Here is a 20,521-nt window from a genome sequence, read left to right as displayed (position 1 = left end):
GTATGTGAGTGTCTGTATTTTTGAGATTTAATTTACATACCATAAAACTCATCCTTTTAAAGTATACAATTCAGTAGTCTTCAGTATATTTACAAAGTTGTGCAACCATTACTTGGACATGAATTTGAGAACATTTTCATCACTCCAAAGATAAACCCTCTACCCATTAGAAGTCACTCCCCACGCCCTTCTTCCCCTAGCCCCTGGCAACCATTCACCTACTGTCTGTCTCTCTAAACTTGCCTATTCTAGACATTTCATACAATGGATTCATGCAATATTGTTTGTTTTTTTTTTTTGGGGGGGGTTGCTTCTTCCACTTAGTGTAATGTTTTCAAGTTTCATTCAATATTGTAGCAGCTATCAGTTACTTCATTTCTTTTTATGGCTGAATAATATTCCATTGTATGGATAGACCACTTTTTGTTGATCCATTTGTCAGTTGATGGGCATTTGGGTTTTTCCCATCTTTTGGCTAGTATGAATAGGAATAGTGCTGCCGTCAACATGTATTTGTGTAAGTATCTGTCTTCAATTCTGCATATGTACCTAGGAGTGGACATGCTTGGTCATATGTATGGTGACTGTTTTAAGTTTTTTGAGGAACTGTGAAACTTTTCCAAAACAGCTGCACCATTTTAAACTCCCACCAGCACTATCTTTACATTTTTTAGGCTTTCTTACAGTGTGAAATTGTTTCAAAATGGAAAGTTAAAAAATAATCATACAGTGGGTGCTATGTCTTCTCTAGGAAAAGCCAACATACCAATTCCATCCTTTCTTGGGTACCAGAGTAAAAGCTGAGAAAAAATGAGAAAACAAGTTCTTGGTTATTTGCACTTTTATTCTTGCTTTGGGGATCAATTCAACGCTGGTCCATCAAACTTGAGAGGGAAATGAAAACTTGACCATGTAACTAGGGAGTTCTTCTTCACAATAGGTTCCACTGTCAACATTGTCTTGTTTAAGGATAGTCAAAGGGACTCAGAACATCACAAGTATAAGAGTGAAGAGAGGAGAAAGAAAACTGTCTCCTTGACAATTATAATTTAATAAACATAATCATGTGTCCTAGAGACTTTTCTCACTCTTTAAAGGTTGTCAAGTAATTCAAGTAGAATGACTTTCTCTTAGAGGGCACAAAGGCCAATGACTTAGGTACAAAATAGACAATGGATTGGAAGTTAAAAGATACACAAACATACACTGTATTTTAAAAGCTTCAAGTCATTGATTTTATTTTTACTGATCCAGCACAGGGTGAAAAAAATACATTATATCATTACAATCAACTATTACATACAGACATATATCTTCATGTTCCTTATATTCATTTTCTGCTTTAAATCTGTTAACTTGTATTCATTTAAAATTCATATTTTCTTACTGAAAGTCTCCAGTTCATCTAACCAAGGGTTTATAATATCTCCTTTAAAACTTATATTCTTTTATTATTGAGAATTTAATGGTTTAGATTGATCTTTTTTTTTTTTTTTAACACTGAGAGATTTAAATTTATTTACCAGGAACAGACAAACAGAACATAATGGAAAAAAGTTTTCCAGAAGCTATTTCCAACATTCTTTTCTTCTTTTTCTCTTGAAAACTGGTGGTTTATCTTTTCAAGTTCTTTTTCATTCCATAAAAAAGCTGTTCTTCTTCTGGTTTCATAAGAGATGGTGAATAGTGGCAAACAAACAAAAACAAAAAACCCACTTTACACTTCACATCAGGGAGCAAATGATGGGATGGGATGGGATGTTGGGGCAGAGAGATATAGATTCTTCTGAGATTGAAAGTCAATGAAAAAAATTACGGGGCTGTGGAAAAAGAACAAAAAGAAACTGGGCTCCTGCAGGTGGCCAAGAAGCCAAAATGAGGAGGAATGGTGATGTAGCAGGGCAGAGTGATGAAGCCCATAGAGGCTATGCCTTCTGATAGTAAATAGGAATAGAAATCAAATAATAATACTAATAACATGCAGGTGACCAATCCTTGAGAGCTGAGGCAGAGAGAAGAAGGGAAGCATTATACCTGGTCCCTGGTTCACTGAGCTTCCCAGGCTGATGTGTGACCATCTTGGTGAAATCATAACAAAATCACGTTTTGCTAAAACGATCAGCTTTCATGGGGTCCTTTCACTGCACTCTGTCCAATGATTAAGCCCAATGGTTTACGCTGCCTGCAAAAGTTATTCCAAAACAGTATAGGTGAAGCATTGATGAAAACAGCCATGAAGAACGTGTTTCCAGGTAGCCTGAAACCCAGCAGACAATGTAGCTGTTGCTCAACAAACACAGAAATCTACATTGTATGCCAGGTTCATGCCCTAGACCTGGATGTTGGGCCTGTAAGACTTCCCACGTATGATTTCAATAGAATTGCCTGCTGCATTTAAGATTTCTGGCATTTTTCTTCTCTAACAAAGGGAAAAGACAACCACAAGTCAGAAATGCACTGCTGGGATGTATCTACTACAGGTGGAACTTCCTTAAAATAAAATTACCATGTTATTTTGAGAATGTCATTTAAAAGTCAAGAGGTGAAATGGATGGATGGATGGATAAGATAGATGGACAGGTAAGATAGGTAGTAGGTAGATGGATGATAGATAGATAGACTGATTTATAACCAAATGCTTGATAGATAGTGAACAAATGCTTGATAGATACTGAACAAATGCTTGATAGATAGTGAACAAATGATGGAAGCACATGGGAGAGAGAGAAAAAAAGATATATAAACAATCTATGGATAAACCATCCAGATTCCTCCCCTTCGTGGTGCTGAGATTCAATAGACCTTATCATTCATGAAAGCTTGATGGTTTCCACACTCCAGCTAATAAGGGAAGACTTACCAGTCACCCCAGAACTTAACTCTGTGTGTATACTTATGTATAAATCAAGGTAAAGCTCTATTATTGAGGACTTCTCAATAATCTCACTCAGGACACAGTAACTGAAGATAGAAGATGCCATCAGAGACCCAGTAGCCAGATGTAGCTACTGATTACAAAAGACAGGATCTACACTGGCTACTGAGCCATTGAGGGTACCTACACATTCCAGCAGCTAGATGATATGCAGCCTTCAGGGTGGGGCTCTGTGGAAGGAAAGAAAAGACATCAGTCCTGGAAACTTAAGTGGAAATGGTATCAGGAGGTTTCAATTGCATATTTTCTTTATTGGCAGTCTGACTGACACTAATTCCACACATGCAATTTAACAGTCTCTAGGTTTTATTTACTTACTCAACATATATTGAGTGATATTGAGGTAAGTGCCAGATAGTCTCTCAGGTGTTAGAGAGTCAGCAACAAACAAAATAAAAGATGAAACTCCCTGCCCTTCTAGAGCATGCATGATTGCTTGTGAGAAAAATCTACACTTGATTATGTGGCACAGTTTTGCAGTAAAATGTATGTGTGTGTGAATAAATGCAAAATTTTACATACATAAATTGGAAAAATATATATGCATATATGAAAAACAAATGAACTAATAAACAAAAACGCAATCCACCATTTCATTGTGGCCTTGGAGAATTTTCACTTGCCTTATACCACTTTAATTTAGCAATGATGCATATATGTACAGTAAATTGCAGGAAAAATCATATCACTTCCTCTATATAGGATGATAGTTATTTCCACCAAACACCTAAAACACCAATGAAAACTGCAAAGAAGATATGTTACAAAGTATTCAAAGGAGCAGCTCACTAGTATGTCAGTTCCCAGCTTTCCTCCCATAACGAAAGTGTTAGTCACTCATTCGTGTCCAACTCTTTGCGACCCCATGGACTGTAGCCAGGCTCCTCTATCCATGGGATTTCCCAGGCAAGAATCCTGGAGTGGGTAGCCATCCCCTTCTCCAAGGAATCTTCCCAACCCAGGGATTGAACCCAGGTCTCCTGCATTGCAGGCAGATTCTTAACCGTCTGAGCCACCAGGGAAGCCCCTCCTCAAATAATACCATGTAGGTATAAACAGTTAGAGGATAGGTGTCCTCCTCATTGATTGATTGATTCATTGATACATTCACCCCAGAAATGCCTACCGACTGCTTTCTTATTAATTTCTTCCAGGCACTGAGGATGTGACACTGAACCAAGACCATGCACTCATAGAACTGAGAGCTGAATATTTAGGGTCGGGAAAGACAAAAAAGAAACTCAACAGGTATGGATGATCATTTCCATAAAGTAAAGCAACAGAGTGAAGAGGAATGTTCAGAAGGTAGTCACAGAAAACCTCATTGCAGGTATGACATTTGAGCAGATTCTTGAAGGAGAACTGTGTACACACCTGCAGTGAGATAACATCAGAGAGAGAGGAAAGCTTCAGAACAAAGGCCTTAAAGTGGGAAGAAGCCTGATGTCTTGGAGAAGGTGTTCTTATATCAGCACATGACCACTGTAGCCAATTATTGTTTCCAACTTTTGGATTTTTGTAGAAAGTAAATGACTATGCAGCTTTGGTCCAAGTACACGTTTTAGAATCTGACCTTCTTATGAATTTAAAACGCTTTGGCTATCACTTGGAAAAGATTTAGGAAAGTTATCATCAACTGGAAGAAAGGATATACTTAGAACTTTACATTGGTACAATTTGAGTGGACATGCAGCCGGATGCAAATATTTATTTATTTTTTTTTTTTTTTTTAATTTTTTTATTAGTTGGAGGCTAATTGCTTCACAACATTTCAGTGGGTTTTGTCATACATTGATATGAATCAGCCATAGATTTACACTTATTCCCCATCCCGATCCCCCCTCCTATCTCCCTCTCCACCCGATTCCTCTGGGTCTTCCCAGTGCACCAGGCCGGAGCACTTGTCTCATGGATGCAAATATTTATTGCCTAAAAAAGGTAGCTTTAAAAATGTTAGGCAACATTGTAAATCAACTCTACTCCAATATAAAATAAAAATTAAAAAATAAAAAATGTGTTAGGTATAAGATGACTGGTTTTCTGAGAGCTCTAAATATGTAAGTTTCAAGGGAATGATTTAACTATATAATCACAGATGTCTAATTTTAAGAGCAAACCTACTTGCCAAGTTATAATGATAGTGTTTCGCCAGGTGGTTAGCTCTTAGGAAAGAAGGATGGAATTTATAAAGTGAAGTAGGCTTTTGTTTTGATTGTTTTGTTTTCTTTTTAAATAAATTAAAAACAACTCCATCTATGAAGTATATTTTGTCATTACCTAAAAAGTCAGGGAATACATACCGAAGTAAGAAAAACAAATTGCTTGTACAAGTTTGGCTGAATCTTACCTTCAATATAAAATCAAGCATTTATAGAACACACAAACTTACATTTCATAAACCACTAAAACTAAATGTTCATAACTATCTTTATGAATAAGAAGACTAACAAAGTGAGGCAAGGGTTTAGTTTGGTTAGTTTTAGCACCAAAATTCAAAGGATTATCTTTTATAAATTTTGGTGTATATTTAGATTAGAAGAATGGTACTTTTAATTCTCAAAGCTCACACTATTCTCCAAATCTTCCTAAATCTAAAGAACTATAAAGTTAAGATGGTCTTTTCCCCCAACTTTTAAGTTTATCTAGGTAATACAAAAAGGAAAAACTGTAGATAAAATTTAATGGAAGGCTACTCTATAGATTAGAAATAAAGTGAAGTGAAGTCACTCAGTTTGCAACCCCATGGACTGCAGCCTGCCAGGCTCCTCTGTCCATGGGATTTTCCAGGCAAGAATACTCAAAAGGGTTGCCATTTCCTTCTCCAGGGGATCTTCCCAACCCAGGGATCGAACCCGGATCTCCCACACTGCAGGCAGACTCTTTACTGTCTGAGCCACCAGAGAAGCTCTATGGATTAGTGTCAACCACTAACCAATAATACACATTTTAAAGATTATTAAAATACTGGGACTAGAATATATAAGGAATATGCTGTAGCATAGACTATCAACCAATAATACATTTTATAAGTTTATAAATAAGTCAAACTAATAATGGCAAATTATACAATTCTATTATCTAACAATTAAGAAGACAACTAAACCCCAGGGATGAGTAACTAAACTATAACCAAGTTAGTCACTGTTCAAGTCCTATTCACAGTGCAAAAAAATAAAACAAAGACAGTCATAAACAACAACCTATCTATCCTGGATGAAGACCATTTATTTGGGGTATACACAATGGGAAAGAGAGTTAAAAGGGAGGAAAAGACTTATTAAAAGTTAAGCCTGCCACCTGCTGTTGAAAAGCCTGCCTGGAACAGGGATAAAGACCGTTTCTTGAAATGTTAACCTAGGATTTGAGACCAGGGGCAACCTATAAATCCAACCAAGAGGTCAAGACACCCACTGATGTTTAACGCCAAGTTTCCCTGGAAATGAACGAAATGCTGCTTCAAGGTTTATTCAATGAAAAGAAGAGTAGACTTCCTGGTTTTTTGAGGGATTATCTGGATGATTCTACTTTGCCTTCCCAAAGTATCCCTAAGTTTACAAATTATAATTTGGGGAAAGAAATTTTGACCCCAAGCACTATATGTACAGGTAGTAAGTGAAGAGGGATGAACAATTTCATAGCACTGCTAGAACATTAGCTTTACCAAGTCAAAAACTGTAAAGTTTGGCTCTAAATTTGGCAGGGGCCAATCCTCATCCATGATTTTTCACATATTTTAGCACATGCACTAACAGCTTTCTGGAACTAAGTAGGAAGATAGTCGATTACTGCAGCATATTTATGGATTTGACAAAGCACACACCAGTATGTTACTTGAACAGAGTTTACTTCAAAAGTAAACAAAAATTGCCTCCCATGGAGTAGATCCCATGGTAAGGGTTCTTACCACACATATATTTAAAAAAGACAGAAGGAAGCTATGTTAGGTTTTAGATACGTCTATTACCTGGATTGTGGTGATGGTAATGGGTGTTTGCATAGGTAAACTCATCAAGCTGCATGCATTACATATGTGTGGTTCTCTGTATATCAATGAAGCTGTTTACAAAAAACAAAGAAACTGCCTCCCACGTGGTTAAGAACAAAAAGTCGAATTAACTCTAACTGTAGCCCAGGAAAGAAAGGCACAGGGTGAAACTACGCCTGAGGAAAATCCCAACCTTTTAAATACAGGTGTCTAATTAAAGTAAGTTCTTGTGAACTTGGATTCCTTTTGTGTTACATTTGAGGATTGAAGCCAGGGTCTCACCATAACCAGCACATGGTTGCAGCCTGTCCAAGTCTTACATACCTGAGGTCTTGTGACTACACTGACCAAAAACATTTAGACCAGCTGATGGTCACTTGATTTTCCTATCTCTTATTTAGTAAATTGCTCAGCAAGCAAGTCAACTTGGAGATTGCAGTGAACATTTTCTGATGTTCCTGCTCAAGACATAAAAAAAATCCTTGCCAGATAATTCTAGTCTGAACAGGCCTGTTTTGGCACGAGATCCTAAAACAAGCTTCTAAAGACGAAACCACTCACAGCCCATAAAGACAGACTCAGACGAGTTTTTTAAAAATAATATTTAGCAATTAGGCACATGCCTTTAATCCTTCTCAACGAAAACCAAATTCTTTTAAACAACCATTCGATGAAAACATGAATCATTTTACTCATTAGAAGCACTCAGAGGAAAAGAATGGTTTTCACCAAAGTAACTGCCTTTTTAAGGACAAGTTCCAGAAATTAATTGCTCTAAATCCATGTGCAAATATCTCTCTCTTTGTCACTCTCACTTTAGAAGTTTGAAAGAAACTTCTAAATTCTCTTCATACAATTGTTCGTGGGGTGCAGTAATGGTGAGGAATTCTTATCACTGAAAAAAAAAAGAAGTTAAATAATTTGCACCCTATCAATGGTAACTTAAAAAAACAGTATCGAAGTAAGGTGACTGTTTTCTGAACCTATAAATAGTAGAGAAAAGCTCTCTCATTTTTCAGAATCCCTGACATAGACTTTTAATCACAATTAACTCCCCACTATTCTATACCATTACTGGAGTCTTCCTAAAGTTGCCCTCATTTCTAAGCCTTGTGCTATTTTATAAAGGCATCAACATCACATATACCTAATACTTCATTTATAATCAAATCTCCACCAAGCCTCTGCTTTCACCATTATACAGAACTCCTTTTGTCACGAAAGTTCTCATGGCACAAAATTCTTCATTTGGTCTTCCTTGACTCTTCCCATAAAGTTTCACTCAGTTCAGATGGAGTAAGAAGCAAATCATTGACCTCTGCATACTGCTTGCCCAGCTCCTCTTCTCCTTCTGCTGGGCCCAGCTCAAAGAGATTCTCGAAGAGTCTAGAAGAATTCTAAAAGGCTTTCCTGGAGTCCTCTGCAAAGTTAGCGACATGTTACTCAGGGCCAGGTCCCTCATCACTCCGTCTGTGTCTCAGGCAGAAACACAAGCCAAATGGTTCCTTATTTAGAAATATGTCTCCTCATTAGAATATGAGTTCTATGAGGGTAATACCTTTGAGATTCTGAAGTATTAGCAGATGCACCAGATCATAGTCATCTTTTAATAAATATTCGTCAAATAAAGAGATCCAAGTGAAATGTCTGGCACCTGTACTGATGCACTTCAAAAAACAAAGGGAGACCATCTCCATTTCAGGAAAATTCTTCTATTTCTTTATCCTTTAAACATCATTCACTTCCTAGCTTAGTTTTATGGTACTTTTCTATAATATTTGTGGGTGCCTATAGGATCGAGCTCTTTGTAAAGGAGAATATTTTCTGGAGAGAAGTGTGAACTAGTGAAGGGTGTGCCTCAAGGTGCACATTTCTATACAATCCCTTGTGCTTGTGTTAGTTGCTCAGTCAGGTCTGACTCTTGTAACCCTGGACAGGGTCCTCTGTCCATGGAATTCTCCAGGCAAGAATACTGGAGTGGGTTGCCATTCCCTTCTCCAGGGGATCTTCCCCTTTGCAGCCAGATTCTTTACTATCTGAGCCACCAGAGAAGCCACAATCCCTTGTAGCACAAGGAGAATAACCTTGTAGCACAGAAGAGTCCTTGGGGCTCAGGAATGCTATTCTGTCTTCATTCCATAGGACAAGCAAACTCTGATGAAATGGAAAAATTGAGACAATTGAATAGGTAATGGCAGAGGATGGGAGAAGAGGATAGAGGGAAGAACAAAGGGAACACCCAGAGGTTGCAATTCCTTTTGCTGTGATGGCTATGAAACGAAGTATACTGTGAGCAAATGAAGCCTCTTTCAAAAATCATACATGTCTATCAGCAGCTAACACTGAGCTTTAATTATTATGAGGTGTATGGTAGCACGCTGATTTTTAAAATTATGTGGTTTGTAAAAATGGTTCATACCACAAAGGAAGAGAAGGGGAGACTATTAGATAAGTATGAAGACGTGGAAGGACTAATACAAATGATTAGAAAATGGTGGAGTGCAACTAGAGATTATCATGCTGAGTGAAGTCAGTCAGAAAAAGTTAAAAACTATATGATATCATTTATATGTGGAATCTAAAATATGACACAAATGAACCTATCTATGAAACAGAAACAGACTCACAGACATAGAGAACAGGGGGAGAGGGGAACCAATGGACTGGGAGTTTGGGATTAGCAGATGCAAACTATTATACATAGAATGCATAAACAACAAGGTCCTACTGTGTAGCACAGGGAACTATACTCGATATCCTGAGATAAACCACAATGGAAAGGAGTATTAAAAAGAATGTATATATGCATAACTGAGTCACTTTGCTGTACAGCAGAAATTAACACAACATTATAAATCAGTTATACTTCAACTAGAAAAAATAAATTAAAAAAGATTTTTTTTAATCTAATGTGTTGACCAAAAAAAGAAAGAAAGAAAGAAAGAAAATAGTGGAAGGCTAAATGTAGCATATATCATACTGACACTATCTAATGACCAAGCAGCTACAACACCCAGGAGACATTCAGCAAAAAAGAACAGGATGAAAATGTGAATGCTACTTGTGCAACCAAGAGAAAATAGGAATGTGGAGATTTGTAGACTGCTCTGATATGTGTTAAATAAAGGAAAAAGGGGGTAATTGGCTATTTTCAAACTTCTAGAGAAGGGAAGAAAGACAGCTGTACAAAGTCCAAACCTACACATCAAGTATTTGCTCAGAGTGGTCACCACCCAGGGGATGTGTGACCAGTTTCTCCAACTGGTGGTAAGGAAACCAAAAGTGCTTCAATGGTAATAACTCAGTACAAACAAAGGGCCTATAAAAGTCTTGCTGACAACATTTTTTCTCCCCCATTCTTCTCTTCTTATCAGTTGATGCTCACCAAGAAGGGTTTTTGTCAGGGCCTTTGACAGTATTGTAGAGCAAATGAGGGTGTTCAGAGAAACACTGTCGATCTAATTAAAAGTCACATCAAAAAAATAACAGAAGAAAATATCAACAGATCAAGCTCTCAGATTACAATTGAAGATGGATTTTTGAGATGGTCACAGAAATAGTCTGGAGTGGAAGAAGGCAAAGGGATACCAAAGAAGGAGGGCCACTGAGAAGTGACACAGAGGAAAGATATAGGTCAATACAGCTAAAAGATGGGTAAAGGAGAAGCCCAACACTGACCTACAACACTGAGACATCAATCAATGGGACAACAGCTTCATAGGCGTCCTTGATGAACTAGGTAGAAGAGGAAGTTTATCAGATGGAGAAAACCGGAAGGATTCAGGAGTGACTCTCGGGTGTTTTTCTTTTTTTAAAAAAAGAAAAAGTGAGCACCTGGAGTCCAAGAGAAAGGGAAGATTATTCATAGGCCTGGGCAAAGTCAAGCAATGAAGGAAGGAAGTCTTTCTTCCTGTGTCGGGTGGAGAGAGCAACAGTGGCAAACTTTATCGCTAGGTTGAAAGGGGAAATAACAGAAACAAAACTACTGTTTATATTGATGGTAAGTAACGCAGGGGAAATCTGGTTCCTTTTTCTATGAGTGAAGGAAGAGACCAGGAAAGGTACTTAGCACTGAAGGATAGTATAGCCTTGAAAAGACTGGCTCAAAGAGGACAAGAGAATGTGTGTATGTTGTGGGGTATGGGGGACATGGTAATTGGGTGAGTATAGGTGGCGACGTGCTATAGAAGTCATTTTCAGTCAAAAAGGAATAGCAAAGGCCTCTCATTTAGAGAAGAGGCGGGGTAAAAGGAGCTCAGAAATGACGGGCAACCCTTGAGGTCTAATGAGAACACACTAGAACATGGCAATTCTAAAAGAGTGGTCAACCTCAGAGTCCGATGAGCAATCCAAACCACAAGCCCAAGCTTTCCTGGAGTATCTAGCCTGTGGCTATATATCCTATGGACATGTTGTTGTTGTTGTTTAGTCACTAAATTGTGTCCAACTATTTTGCGACCCCATGGACTGTAGCCCGTCAGGTTCCTCTGTCTGTGGGATTCTCCAGGCAAGTATACTGGAGTGGGTTGCCATTCCCTTCTCCAGGGGATTTTCCTGACCCAGGGATCGAACCCTCATCTCCTGCATTGCAGGCAGATTCTTTACCACTTAGCCACCTAAGAAGCACCACATACATATTACAAGCCAGAAATGAACCCCATTTACCTGTTCCCTCTCCTGACTCCATGTCCCTAGCCCCATGTTCGTTCCCCTGCCTCCCATTCCTTGCTGGTAGGCGATGGCATTGAACTCATTCAAATTTCTCACTGACAATTACTATTTATTCTGACACTCTCTTTTAAGTCCTAGCCTGATTATTGAACTTTCTATAGTCTGAGGAACAAACTGTAAAAGAACACATCCATACCACGGTAATCCTTTTCATGCTGATAATTAAACTCATCCTACTACTGGGAACACTAAAAGTTAATGCAAACCCTATGCTGATATAGAAGAGAGTTGTTAGGTACATACATCATCACTTTTCTTTCATGCCTGCTCCTATGGAAGCCAGGATGGGCCACGGAATCAGGGACGGAAAAAATGAAGGGACTTAAAAGGGCAGAATCTAGAGGATTTGGTGAAAAAAATTAAAACAAAAAAGTATTTCCTAGATTGAGTTTCATTATTAGACGAAATCTTACAGTCTTTGTGTGCTCTTATATCTCCAGCTTTTCTAAGGTTAAAGGAACCTCAATGAATTTTAAAATCATGAATAGAAAATTGAGAAGCCGGAATTCTCAAGACTCAGTCAAGAAAACATGTCATGTTTTGTTTTAGATATGCCAGTAGGGACAGACAGAAAACTCTTAAGAAAATTGCCATTTTACCAATATATCAAATAACAGGTTACAAAACAGCATTACTCAAAGTGTATTCTTTGGAGTATTAAACCAAGAGATGATTCACAAAAACCCCCACAGTTCTTGGAATCAGATTTGGGAAATGTTGATGTACCATATGCCCCTTCTTGAAGTTTCGATACAAACATGAAAGGTTCTGAAAAGTCCTACAGGAAAGGAACCTATTTAATGCTGTTCAACCCAGTTTTCCCGAACTTATTGGACCACAGAATTTTTTTCCCGATCTCCTGAAAATCTGTTTTGTGAAATGCCATCCAAGACAGTACTAAAGCCTATATTGGTTGCCTCACAGTTTATCACAGGCTTCCCCAGAGGCTCAGCAGTTAAGAATCTGTCTACAATGCAGGAGATGTGGGTTCAATCCTTGGGTTGGAAAGATTCCCTGGAGGAGGGTATGGCAACCCACCTCAGTATTCTTGCCTGAGAAATCCCATGGGCAGAGAACCTAGTGGGCTACAGTCCATGGGGTCGCAAAGAGTCAGACACAACTGAAGCGACTGAGCATGCACGCACGCAGTTTATCACTTACTCTGGGGAGAAGTCTGTCAAGAATTGTGCCAAGGCAGCTGCTCGCAAACCAGGAATATGAAAAGGAAGAGAGATACTGAAGAGAGAGGGCCACTGAAAGTGACAGAGAGCAAGGAGAGATGTCAGTCAACACAAACAAGGAGAAAGGGGGTGCCAGGCAAGGGCCAATCTTCTTGGCTACGTAAACCCTCATGTGCTGTGCTTAGTCGCCCAGTCATGTCCAACTCTCTGCGACCCCATGGACTGTAGCCTGCCTGCCTTTAGCTCTGTATTGTCTCCTTTCCCAGCTACCAGTTTCTGTGGCTGGGACAAAAAGAATGCTTTCTGAGACCTTGGAAAGAAGAATTTAAAATTAAAGTAATCCAGTGTACCAGATTTCATTTATTATGAAACATGGCATGGATGGATGGCACAGTGCAAATAAAGGAATTAAGCTCTTGTGTTCCCCTGATAGTTTTACAAAGCCACTTGCTCAGTACTGTGCCCTCAGTAATCAGGCCAGATGAAGGCAATCACGTAGTAAACGTCAACACCCGCTGTGTGTACAGTACTGTCTGACTATCACAGCTCTTTCACATCTGAGTCTTTGATTCTTATAACAACCTTGTGAGGCCAGTGGTTGTGTTTATTATCTATTTATAGATAGGGAAACAGGATTAGATGGGATCACAGCCATGAACACCTCATATACAAATAGATGGGACTCAACTAACTGCCTGACAAATTGATGAGCGAAAACTCCTGGCCAAATACTCAGACATGAGTTTGGGGAAGTAGCAAGGTGCCAGAGGGAGAATGGTGACCTCTGCCCAAGAAGATGGGGGCTCTGTGATCCAGGTAAACAGCTTGGCTTCATTGGGTCTCAGTATGTCTCCCAACCAAATGGGGGTAATATTTATCCTACCTATAATGGGATCATTGAGATGACCCCAAAAATGAAATTTATGAAAGTACTGTGCCGATTTTCATGCATGATGCAGACAGAAGAGATTTTATGTCTCTCACAAAGGTAGAATACAAAGGTAGCACCTTCCTGTCTTCGCAATCTGAACCCTGCTTCCGATGCTTTAGCCCTCATCATAAAGTGAGTGCTACAGTACTTGTGTTTAAGTCCAAATGCTAATAAACCAAACAGGCAGCTGTCCCCACAGGGCTGGACCAGATATCTTCTGAACCACTTGTTTCAATATCTTATAAACAGGAGGAACTAAAGTGATGGCAACTATTATGTTCACAGTTTAACTTGGTTTCTCATCTATACTACAAGGTTATATTTCTATACCCAAATCATTAAACTTTCATCAGTTTTTTTTCCTCCTAAAAGATGCCAAGTTTTTATTTTACCAAGTAAGGGGCATCTTTAAATCCCTCCATAAAGATTGCTCCTTTTTTTTAATTGAGAAAGAATTAACACACAATAAACTGCACATATTTAAAGCATGCAATTTGATAAGTTTTGGCATATGTCTGCACTCATGAAACAATCTCCACCATCAAGAGACTGAAATTATCCACCAGCCTCAAAGCTTCCTTGTGTTCTTTTGTAATCACTCCCACTTGCCCCACCAACTCCCCCACTCCAAGCAACCACTGATCTGCTTTGTCATTAGAGATTGCTTTGCACGTTCTAGAACTTTATATAAATGGAATTATGCAGTATGTACTTCCTTGGGGGCTCTGCTTTTCTCATTTCTCATTCTACTTTTCTCATGTGAGGTAATCTATGTTGTTCACTATATTAATAGCTCACTTCTTTTCATTATTGAGGATAATCCACCATATGGATACACCACAGTTGGTTGATCCATTCATCTGCTGGTGGATGTTAAGGTTGTTTCCAGTTTTTAGCCATTATTTATAAAACTGCTGTAAACATTCATGTACAAGTCTTCATAGAGACATATTCTTTATTTTCTCTAGGAGTGGAATATCTGGATGGAATGGTAGATGTATGTTTATCCTTTTAAGAAACTATCAAACTGTCTTCTAAGACTTTTGTGCATTTTCACATTTTGACTTACATGTATTATAAGGATTCTAGATTCTCCAAAACCTTGCCAACACATGGTATGATCAGCCTTTTCAACTGCAGTCATTCAAACAGGTGTGTAGTATCTCATTTTCTTCTTCATTTGCAAGTTCCTAATGACTAATGCTGAAACTCCAATACTTTGGCCACCTGATGCAAAGAGCTGACTCATTTGAAAAGACCCCGATGCTGGGAAAGATTGAGGGTGGGAGGAGAAGGGGACAACAGAGGATGAGATGGTTGGATGGCATCACCGACTCAATGGACATGAGTTTGGGTAAACTCCCAGAGTTGGTGATGGACAGAGAGGCCTGGCGTGCTGTGGTTCATGGGGTTGCAGTTGGACATGACTGAGCGACTGAACTGAACTGAATGACTAATGCAACATTTCACGCAATGACTAATTACTACTGAACATTTCATGCAAAGATGGGCTCGATAAAGGACAGAAATGGTATGGACCTAACAGAAGCAGAAGATATTAAGAAGAGGTGGCAAGAATACACAGGAGAACTGTACAAAAAAGATCTTCACGACCCAGATAACCACAATGGTGTGATCACTCACCTAGAGCCAGACATCCTGGAATGTGAAGTCAAGTGGGCCTTAGGAAGCATCACTACAAACAAAGCTGATGGAGATGATGGAATTCCAGTTGAGCCATTTCAAATCCTAAACAATGACGCTGTGAAAGTGCTGCACTCAATATGCCAGCATATTTGGAAAACTCAGCAGTGGTCACAGGACTGGAAAAGTTCGGTTTTCATTCCAATCCCAAAGAAAGGCAATGCCAAAGAATGCTCAAACTACCACACAATTGCACTCATCTCACATACTAGTCAAGTAATGCTCAAAATTCTCCAAGCCAGGCTTTAGCAATACATGAATTGTGAACTTCCAGATGTTCAAGCTGGTTTTAGAAAAGGCAGAGGAACCAGAGGTCAAATTGCCAACATCCATTGGATCATCAAAAAAGCAAGAGAGTTCCAGAAAAACACCTTTTTCTGCTTTATTGACTATGCCAAAGCCTTTGACTGTGTGGATCACAATAAACTGTGGAAAATTCTGAAAGAGATGGGAATCCCAGACCACCTGACTTGCCTCTTGAGAAACCTGTATGCAGGTTAGGAAGCAACAGTTAGAACTGGACATGGAACAACAGACTGGTTCCAAGTAGGAAAAGGAGTATGTCAAGGCTGTATATTGTCACCCTGCTTATTTAACTTCTATGCAGAATACCTCATGAAAAATGCTGGGCTGGAAGAAGCACAAGCTGGAATCAAGATTGCTGGGAGAAATATCAGGAACCTCAGATATGCAGATCACACCACCCTTATGGCAGAAAGTGAAGAACTAAAGAGCCTCTTGATGAAAGTGAAAGAGGAGAGTGAAAAAGTTGTCTTGAAGCTCAACATTCAGAAAACTAAGATCATGGCATCCGGTCCCATCACTTCATGGCAAATAGATGGGGAAACAGTGGAAACAGAGGCTGACTTGATTTTTCTGGGCTCCAAAATCACTGCAGATGGTGATTGCAGCCATGAAATTAAAATAAAAGACGCTTATTCCTTGGAAGGAAAGTTATGACCAACCTAGACAGCATATTAAAAAGCAGAGACATTACTTTGTCAACAAAGGTCCATCTGGTCAAGGCTATGGTTTTTCCAGTAGTCATATATGGATGTGAGAGTTGGACTATAAAGAAAGCTGAGCACCAAAGAACTGATGCTTTTGAACTGTGGTGTCGGAGAAGACTCTTGAGAGTCCCTTGGACTGCAAGGAGATCCAACCAGTCCAACCTAAAGGAGATCAGTCCTGGGTGTTCATTGGAAGGACTGGTGCTAAAGCTGAAACTCCAATACTTTGCAATACTTTGCACCTGATGCAAAGAGCTGACTCATTTGAAAAGACCCTGATGCTGGGAAAGATTGAGGGTGGGAGAAGGGGATGACAGAGGATGAGATTGTTGGATGGCATCACCGACTCAATGGACATGAATTTGGGTAAACTCCCGGAGTTGGTGGTGGACAAGGAGGCCTGGCATGCTGTGGTTCATGGGGCCACAAAGAGTCGAACACGACTGAGCAATTGAACTGAATGACTAATGCACGCAGGTAGCATTAAAGTGCTGGATTTAGGCTCCAGTCTCTTCAGAGGTTATTTTTTTGGGGCTTCCCTTGTGGCTCAGATGGTAAAGAATCTGCCTTCAATGTGGGAGACCAGGGTTCATTCTCTGGATTGGGAAGATCCCCTGGAGGAGGGCATGGCAACCCACTCCCGTGTTCTTGCCTGGAGAATCCCCATGGACAGAGGAGTCTGGCGGACTACAGTCCATGGGGTTGCAAAGAGTCAGACAAGACAGAGTGACTAAGCACAGCACAATGACTAATGATGCTGAACGTCTTTTCATGTGTTATTTGTCATTTTTGTCTCTTCTTTAATGAAGTGTTTGTTCAAGCCATTTGCCCATTTTTCTATGTTGTTTTTTTCCTTATTATTAAAAACTCCAAGTTTTTTTTAACAGTTGGTACAAGACTGGTAACTAAGAATTCAATCAAAATTTTACATAATTCATGGGTACCCATGAGGGTAAAAACTTGACAATGATTACTTCCTAAAGCCTATGCTGAAGTAAAACATTCTCTAAATGTTAGGGCAAACTTGAAATTCTTCTTAAGCTTGAAAAGAACTTAATTATTCTTTTTATCAGTATTGCTGCTAAGTCTACACAGGTTCAACTTAGTAAAAAAAAATTGCATTTCCATGTACTCTACTAGTACCCAAACCATCTTAGTTCTTCCTTCGTACATTAGCTGAAAATCACCAAATTTTGTCTTGAAGCCGAATTTCATACTTTGTACTAATTATGTTCTATTATCATAAGATTCTACTTTTCAGAAATAATGTTTTTATGTCAAATGTGTGCCTACATTCACAAAGTGACAAAGGCTAAAACCTCTGTCACACTATGCCAGCAGCCATAGCTAAAATGTGATTTGCAAGCATGAAGATGAATTCTCCTTTCAGGTCTGTAGAGTAGGCTAGACGTGAGGGCTGCTACGGGCTTTCCTTTGAGGAAAAGCAAGCCCAGTTCTGCTGTGCAGGGCATCGGTTCGCAGCTCAATTGTTACAGTTGATGTGGGTTTCCTTTTAGATGCCTGGAAAATGACTCTGCTGACCACATCCACATTCTGAAATACTTTTTGAGAACTTGTAACCAAACTGCAGGAACTGACTCATTTTGCAGTGCCCAGCTACCACACAATCGTACCAGAATAGACTCCAGTCAAAAGCAGAAATAGCGAGGTCTCAGAACACAGGCAACAAATTGTCTCTTTACATGGGGGGAGAGAGGGGGAAATCCCAGGGCACATGGGATGAAATGGCTCAAGCCCTCGGAGACCATCAAGACGTGACTAGTCTGAGGGGAAAGACCAAACAGAACACATGACTTCATGGGCAATATAGGTGTTACCCTCAAAGCTTAAAGTCAGAGGCTGGTGAAATAAGGACCTGAATGTCTAGCTCTCTATAGTGCACCTAGAAAGTAGATTCAGTTGAGAGAGATGTGTGCGGGAGAATCTGCAGGAAGATAGTCTTGAATGCCCATTCTGGAATTCCTTGCTCAGGAGGTTAGGAGCCTGCCCCTTGTCTCCAAGGAGATGAGCAGGAATGGAATCCCAGCAAGGATGCCAGAAAGAAGTCAGGCCAGGGCCCAAGGACACCAGCATTTAGGACCAGAGATTTGCTGGTACTCTAAGGTTCCCCTTCATCCTTTGTTATTTACTTCTACTTCTTTCTCTCTCAGTTCCCAATGTGGTCCATCCAACTGGGTCAGCTTCCTCGTGATCTGCTAATTCTTACTCCCTCTCTCAGTGCAGTTCCTACTTAAGGGGCAGGATGAAAAGCAGCACACTAGGCCCTCCTCCACAAAACACTCTATGTTCCCAAATTACTGATTTCTCCTCCCCACAAGGGAAACTGCCATTCTCTCAGTCAGTTTAAGCCAGAGGCAGTAAGGAAATCCGGTCCAGTTGAACTAAACTATAAATGACAAAAGCAGTAACTCTTTCCTGCAGGTGGGTCTGTGGCTACAAGAATACGAATGATAACCTAGATGCATAACTAACTAGACAGGCTAGGGGATAAAATTTAGATGTGAAATCTCACGTGGTGTAAAATAAGATAAACCTGGACAATACCTCCAAATAGCTACCAAGTGCATCTGCTAAGCCCTGGTTACATGGTCCAATGTTTGATAAGGCGACCTCTATACATACTTTATGTCTCATCTCACTTCACGCCTCTTAACATATACAGTCCCAGAAAACAGAAATTGTGTCTACCTTATGCAAAAGGTAGAACTTTAGTATCAGATGATGAAAATAAAAGAATGACAAGGGGATGCAACTCATTTACAGCAGTCAACGCTATTTTTAAGAAACTACAATTGTTTTTAAGACAAATTTAAAGAAAAAAAATGTAGACAGAACCCCCTTCTTCTCAACTGATCAACTGGTATGACTTTCCCACAATCCTGTTCTCCTCCAATTGTAAAATGAACATGTATGACACGACTTCTTAACCTATGTCAAACAGTAAATTTTCATACAGATTTCTAAGAGGTAAACTATCAATTGGTTGAACTGAAAACTAGGAGCTATATAAATCACTTCGAACATAGAATTAATTAAAAACCACACAGTTCAAAAGTCTAAACTATTTATCACTGAGTGTAAAATCAGCAAAGATAGGTCTCTTGGAAAAGTGAGTTTGGGTTAAGTATAAATGGAATTGAAATGGTTCACTGCTAGAAAACTGAGTACTCCATGCCTCGGAATAGATGTGACAGGAAAAATTACCCACTTATGGATCTTCAGCTGATAAGGAATTGATAGCTCAACTTTATCTTTCTTTACCAAGGTTTTCATATCATCATAATTTAAATGACAAAAGTAGCATTTCCCAAAAGAGTGCCCTACACAACTTCTACACACTCTGGTTATGAGGCACAATGGACTAGACTCTCTAGGATCTCTACAGAAAGTCACCTGTCCCTTTGGAACACCATCTTCCTTCTCTTCAGTTACCATTTCCTATGTTGTAGTTTCCCAAGTGGCTCAGTGGTAAAGAATCCACCTGCCAAGCAGGAGATGTGGGTTCAATTCCTGGGTCAGGAAGATCCCCTGGAGAAGGGAATGGCAATCCACTCCAGTATTCTTGCCTGGGAAATCTCATGGACAGAGGAGCCTGATGGGCTACGGTTCATGGGGTCGCAGAGTCAGACACGACTCAGCAACTAAACAACAAGAACAACTTTCTTGCAGCTTCTTACTATGGCCAATAGGGCCTTACGTGATCTGCAACTTACTACATCCCACTCCTCAGCTACTACTTTCCCCCTTGCTTGCTGCTCCACACTGACCTCTTTATTGTTCCTTGAACACACCATGCTTGTTCCCTCCTCCAATACAATGGTTTTGTTTTCTCTGCCTAGAATCCTCTTCTCCCACATTCACGCATGGCTCTCTCCTCACTTAAACAGATAAGTCTGCACAAATATTGCAACATCAGAAAGAACTTTCCTGTCAGTTCTGGATAAGTAGCTCTTCCTCAGACCCCTGGGTACTCCCTCTCTGTTGAAACAGGCTTTGTTTTTTCTCTCTAGCACCTTTTAACGC

At 39.6% G+C, this 20,521-nt stretch overlaps 1 long non-coding RNA gene across 2 annotated transcripts in view; it reads right to left on the bottom strand.

Moving 5' to 3' along the window:
• Nucleotides 1-1,211: 1,211 nt before the first annotated feature.
• The window catches only part of LOC122689661, a 108,513-nt gene continuing 89,203 nt past the window's right edge, over nucleotides 1,212-20,521 (bottom strand). For both annotated transcript variants that reach the window (XR_006339879.1, XR_006339878.1), the window contains exons 5-6: nucleotides 3,063-3,105; nucleotides 1,212-2,182 (exon numbers count right to left, since the gene is read on the bottom strand). This is a non-coding gene — a long non-coding RNA (uncharacterized LOC122689661). The remainder of the gene's footprint in view (nucleotides 2,183-3,062; nucleotides 3,106-20,521) is intronic.

This window comes from Cervus elaphus, chromosome X, assembly GCF_910594005.1.
Source record: "Cervus elaphus chromosome X, mCerEla1.1, whole genome shotgun sequence".
In the NCBI taxonomy this organism is placed as follows: domain Eukaryota; kingdom Metazoa; phylum Chordata; class Mammalia; order Artiodactyla; family Cervidae; genus Cervus; species Cervus elaphus.
This window is presented reverse-complemented; position numbering and strand designations above follow the sequence as displayed.